The 6,561-nt window shown below is 37.8% G+C and overlaps 1 protein-coding gene across 1 annotated transcript in view; it reads left to right on the forward strand.

Annotated features, from left to right (window-relative positions):
* RELL1 (RELT like 1) overlaps window positions 1–3,998 on the forward strand; it is a 42,046-nt gene extending 38,048 nt beyond the window's left edge. Inside the window, exons 7-8 of the mRNA XM_024210475.2 lie at window positions 2,700–2,733; window positions 3,540–3,998. The gene's annotated coding sequence lies outside the window, so the exon portion shown is untranslated. The remainder of the gene's footprint in view (window positions 1–2,699; window positions 2,734–3,539) is intronic.
* The last annotated feature ends 2,563 nt before the right edge of the window (window positions 3,999–6,561 follow it).

Here is a 6,561-nt window from a genome sequence, read left to right on the forward strand (position 1 = left end):
TGCAAACAGAACCATCCATAGTCAATTGTCCTGGTTAATGGGAGTCATCAAGATTCCAAACCACCATTAATGGCCCACACTTTGCATAATTACAATAGGCCTTCAGAGTTATATTTTATATTTCTAGTTTCAGATACAAAAGTGATACATTTATACAAATAGGATGACCACACTCAGTAGATTATAAGCTTTGTAATGATACCGTACAAGAGATTTTTTTGCATGAAGCATATTCCAGTTATATTATATTCATATTCATTAGCATATTTTCATAAAATCATATAGAGTGCAACGTCACAGGGACACCAACCCTCTTTCTTGGGCCAGTTAGAGTCTATTTCTGCCAGCTAACCTGAGGTGATAACTTAATTCTACACTAAGGACTAACCTTGACTCCTTTTCCTAGTCTAACCAAACCCTCAGTTCTCATCTTTGTTTCTTGACTCTGACTCTTGTTTCACTGGTTCTCCTGTCTCCATAAAGTCTTCCAGGATAAGACAAGGTTGGGCACACTAACCTGCATGCAGGGTTTTTAGGTTTTTGTTTAAATAAAAAATAAAGAAGAAATCCAGGCTTTCTAATATATATCATGAAGCAGCAAAAAAAATGACACACAACGTTTAAGTAAAAATTGAGTTCCAGTACATTTGGAGGGTTACCGTAAAAAAGTCTTATTTCAAACCTATACAAAACTGTACATCAAACATGTTTTGTATTTCTCTAATCTTTTTGATAGCATACAACTTGATAGTTTTAAGACTCCATTTGTTAAATAAAACAGTATTGCTGCATATTACCTAAAAGCTGCTCTCTAAAATGTACTGTATCTTTTAAATTTAAAAATAGACTGTATTCTAGGAATGCATGATACTGTTAAAGTTTTGCTAGAAACTTTGAATGTCCATCTAAGGCAACCCTGTTTGTATTGTAGAATCTCCCATAGGATTTAAGTGGTTGCTCTCTATTGAAAACAGAAATAATATGGGTAGTGGAGGAGGGACTCAGTGAAAACTTTTGTAAAGTTCATGCCAGTCTGACATAACTGTTTTGCAAATCATCTGGGAAAAAGCCCAATCCTGTGTTAGGCCATAATCAGGTCTTGACTGATGGCTAAAACACTTTTCCATAACATAGTTATTGACTCCTGTTTTTTTCTGTTCATATTGGCAAAAAGCTGTTCTAATATAAATGGAATCAAAATCCTATTTCACAGTTGTGTTTCAGAAAATTGAAGCAATAGTCATTTCAGGAATGTAACCCACATATTCCTTTTACTATCTCCTAAGAAAATATCCCGACTTACTGAAACTGAACAGAGATTGGTACCAGTTCAGAGTTTTTGTGACTGCAGTCAGTAAACATATGTTGATGAAATACATTCACATCTAGAGAATTTTGACCCTGATCCTCTGCTACAGTAAAAGCAGTTGCAGGACAGGGAGGTGCAAAGGCATCTTAAAAGCTATGCACCAGCTGCCCACACAGCATGAAGGGGACATTTCTGGCTGCTGAAGATCACTGGGATATGTCAGAGGCAGCCCTGTGTCCTGACATCAGCTGCAGGGTTTGGGCTGGTGTAGGAGCTGTTACAGCATTGCTGTGCCACTTGAGGATTCCCATATGCTGGGGGCATTCTTGCTTTAGGGCAGTTTTGCACAATATTGCCAACAGTTGCCCTAACATCCTTGAAGTTTTCCCTCTGCTCAAACTGCCTGTAGCCAGCGTAGTCTCAGCACTTTTTTGAAGTTACCCCTGCAGTTGCCCAGTTTAGGCTTGAGTGTTAATGCTGACTGCCTTTCTGGAAGTCAGAGGTCAGCCTCTTTCTCAGAGTTTATCCCCAGCATAGCAGTCTGTTCCACCAACTTCACTTATTTTGAAAGTATAAGTTTACTTAGCATAGAAAAGAGAAAATAATAAAAAGTTTTAAGCAGAATATAAACATAACTAGTCTAAATATTGCAGATAGTATAGCAAGCTCAGACCTTGCATTTGGATTGCAATCTATTGGATAAATAAGATAAAAACTTCACATGATAGACAGTTCAGTATCTGTAGTCAGTGTCCTCTTTTCTCTTCTCCCCCTCCGACTGAGTTCCAGTTGCCCTGTGGAGTTTTTTCTAAGAAGTTTAAAATTTGTGGTTAGCATGTTTGGACATTCTCATCTGTTACCTTAAATATAAACACATAACCATATAGTCTCTATTACACCACAGTTAATTAAAATCCTACAAACCTTGTATAACTTCTTCCCAATCTCTATGAATACAAAAAAGGCACCTTCCCATTTCAAAGTGTCCCTTTGAAGTTTAGCCATTTAAATTGAATACATGCCTGCTTCATCCTAAAACTAATGATGGACTCTGTTGTTATCTTTGACATTTTCTTAAAGGTGTCTTTAGCAAGTTAAAATTACTTTTTTACACAGATAACCTTTGTTTACAGGTTTAAGTTTGACAGATAACACAGTACTTTAGAGACCGTACTAACCTTACTAAATGAATAACAAGTGCAATTCATATCAAATAGTCCATGTGCTGCAAGCAAATAATGTTAATAATTTTTACTAGGGGGGAAAAAAAATCTATAAATCACAGTACAAATAAACTAGATACAACTGTAACAGGATTTATAGAAATCCAAAAGATAAGTAGGTATAATCACTGTCACACCCACTAATGAGTGTCATCTTAAACTTCCAGCACCAGAGCGCCATGGAGAAGTGATATAATTAAGGTAGGTGTGTATATATATGTGTGTGTGTGTGTGTGTGTGTGTGTGTGTGTATATATATATATATATATATATATATATATATATATATATATATATGTTCTTTGAATGTCTTTTATAATAGATTACCCACTTGGTAAAATTCTCATCTCTGCACAGGACACGGATAAATGTTAGGAATGTCATTTTATATTAATATTAAAAAAGGCATTTTCAAATTTGACATATTGTTTGCCTTGGGTTTTCTGAGAGCTCTTAAATTACTGTGATATGCATTAAAATTTTAGCACAGGTAAATCTACCAAGTTCACTTAAGAAAACCCCCACATCCATCTCTTTCCCTTTTTTAGTATAACTCATAAATGAAAATGTTCATAATAAATAAAATGCACTCTAACTAGCACCAGCACTGTCAGATTCTGTACTGTAAAACAACGAGGACTCCTTGTGGCACCTTACAGACTAACAAATTACTTGGGCATAAGCTTTTGAGGGCTATAACCCACTTCATCAGATGCATGGAGTGAAAATACAGTAGGCCTCATTAGCACTGACCCCCCACTTGGTAAGGCAACTCCCATCTTTTCATGTGCTGTATATTTATACCTGCCTACTGTATTTTCATTCCATTCATCTGATGAAGTGGGTTATAGCCCACGAAAGCTTATGCCCAAGTAATTTGTTACTCTGAGGTGCCACAAGGACTCCTCGTTTGCTGATACAGACTAACACGGCTACCCCTCTGAAACCTGTACTAGGGTGTGTGTTCTACTGCCATTTTCTGACTCCAGTGTCTTTGCCATCATCAGATGACCTATTTACGCTAAGGCAACAAGGAGGAAGAGAAAACATACTGAGAAGAGGAGAAGAAGAAAAGACACAGAGTAAGGAATGTAAATAAGCACTAAAACTCAAGCGACTCTTCTCTACTGGTTGACTTCCTAAAGTCTGTTCAAAATATTGATCTGTATTCTTGCTCATTGTACTATGGATCAAGCAGATCTGAATTCTGTGGCAGGGCTCATGGTACATTCCTGCGCCTAGTTTAGTCATTCACAATCAGGTTGTTAAATCCGGTATAATTGAAAGGTATGCATACAGGTTGTTGTTTTTTTTGGTTGTTTTTTTTCCCCCCAGTTAATTGTAAGTTTAATTGTAAGGCATCTGCTATTTATTTACAGTTCTGTTAATCTAAATACATGGCAATTACTTACATTTGAGCATGCTGAAAAAAGCCTGCACACATACTGTTCACTATATTAAACTAATATCTTGTGCTATCTTCTCCAGTCTGAGGACCCTCCTCCCAAATTCTGGGTTGTCCAGACCCTGGTGTGTGTAAGAGTAGCCTGTAAACTGCTTTAATCTGTCTGTTGCCAGTGACCCTCTGGGCCCTTACAGTAGCCAGGATTTTGCCAGATAAAGGAACATTCCTGGGCCTTGCAGCACTTTTTTCCTCACCAGAGCCCCTCTAGCTGGAATTAAGGGTGGCCTAGGAGCTCAGTGATCAAGAGATCTTTCAGTGGCCAGTTAAGTTGGACTCAGGATTGCTTTGTGCACCCAAAGTGGTGCAGAGCAGCTCCAATATAGTAGTGAATCAGGCCACTTTTCATGAGTGACATTCCGTTGCATTGTCAACAACGTACTTAAAATAACTTTTGTAAAGGAAAACCAACAGTCTGTCAGTTTTATTGTGGGGTAAATAGTTTTGTTTGTCGCAGATGGAGTTTTTAGAAGTGTTTGATAACATGTTACTGAAACTGAAAACTTAGGAGATGTACTATTATAGGAAATGTATTTATGCCACTGTAGCTCTTTATAGTTTCTGTGAATGAATCTATGCCAGGGGTAGGTCCTAAATACTTAAGATTTGTAGCCAATAAAACATTTCCAGTCACTGACATAGTGTTGGATCCTGTGGTCAGCAGCCTATTCGTTTGCCTTCATCTTACAAAGAAAAATTCATGTAACTCTTGGGGAAAGCAAAAGTTCTTCTACCAAAACTTCCTCACTGCTGTGTCCAAATTAAAATATTTAATGAGCTCAGCAATGTAAACATAGGCAAGTTGTATTATATGGGGACAGCTTTATCCTTTATTTCCAAATAAGAAACTTATGGCATGGTGGCTGTCATGTTTACAGGGATAACTGCACTTTTGACCATGTCATGGTTACAGGGATAACTGCACTTTTGACCACTGTCTGGTCTGAGTGTTACCCCCTCAGGTCCTGAGCCTGAGGTGTTTACTTCTCCTGGGGTGGTGATTCTCCCACATTTAGAGTGGGTCATGGGCTACATTGGATCAAGTATGCTTATGCCAGCAGGTCCAACTACATTCAGCACCTGCTGGTCTTCCTTTGGGAGCTTGTTACCAGTGGCAAATACAATGACCCAGACAGCCTTCTGAAAACAAAAGTATTTTTTAACCTTAACAGTTAGCAACAAAGTAAAACATAAGAGAGAGAGAGAGGATTTTTAAACAACAAAAGGCCTACATGCTGTCTGTCTTATCTAAGCCCTTCCACCCTGCCAGAGGAGCCTAGAAAGGCTTAGCTTTGTCAGACACCATGTCAGGTGTCAGTCTGTTTCCCCTGAACAACTTCCAGATAACCACCTGACTGTTGGCCAGAGAGTCTTTTTAGCCAGCCAGAAGTTGTCTTCTCACATTCCTGTGCTTGGACTCTGCTGCTCAAAACCTATTTGGTGGGCTCCATTGAGGTCAAGCCCACCTCTTGAGTCATTGTTTTGCCTTCCTGCTTGTTTTTTTTTACAACAGCCTGCTATTAAACTAAACCAACATCCATACAGTAAACTTCCCTGACAACAATCAAACATATAGCACACAATACAGTATTCAAATATTATTATAGAGCAGCCCCACACCCTTCAGAGTGTCTATCTCTGAAAATAGGTACCCTCCATCCATTAGTGCCAACTATTAAGTCATAATGTCAGTGTCCTTTCTTATCTTCATATTTGAGTGTGGCTCACTGATAGAAAATCAATGACTGTTAAGCAGTGCTAATTGTTGTTTGTATCTATTTGCCATGATTACCACTTTGTCTTAGAAATGATCTGTTAATTGGGAACATTTGTGATATTTTGGCAGACTTTGCTGTATAACAGAAACTGAAAAGTGACACTTCTTTGTTCTACTGTGTGCCTAACAAGAATACACATCAATCTGTAGCTTTAATGCATGTCAATAGGGATTGTACTAAATCATGAGAAAACTATAAAGCAGTTCATTCTGCTTCACAAACTTCTTGTAAATAATTGTCTTTGTAACTGATTCATGTTTTAAATTAATGCTGTGTTTTTGTAGCTGTGTCGGTCCCAGGATATTAGACACACAATGTGGGTGAAGTGATATCTCTTACTGAACCAATTCTGTTGATGAGAGAGAGAGAAGTTGGTCCAATAAAAGATATTACCTTACCCACCCTGTCTTTTTAAATGAATACTGTCAATCTTCTTTAGTCTGAGTAAGTGCTCTAATTTTTTTCTTTATCTCTGAAAGTGAGGTTTCTCCATCAGTGCATGCAATGTTAATTATCAATATGTGTAACAGCAAAAGAACTTCCCCTGGCTATCATCTCAAATGCCTCATAGGTTGCCACTTAAAGTTCAGGAATGAGGCACATTGGTGGGTTATTGTAGCCCTATTGCCAACCCCAAATGTTCAAAAATCATGAGATTATGTAAAAATAATAGATTTGATGTTTTTTATTTGCCTTCTGCTTTTTGAGCCTTCAGGGTGCATTGGAGGTGACATTTTGAAGCTTTCTCCACAGCCATGGGGGCTAGAAACTTACTTTTTCTTTAAGAAT

Source organism: Terrapene carolina, unplaced genomic scaffold (genome assembly GCF_002925995.2).
Source record: "Terrapene carolina triunguis isolate 2854851 unplaced genomic scaffold, T_m_triunguis-2.0 Scaffold66, whole genome shotgun sequence".
In the NCBI taxonomy this organism is placed as follows: Eukaryota; Metazoa; Chordata; order Testudines; family Emydidae; genus Terrapene; species Terrapene triunguis.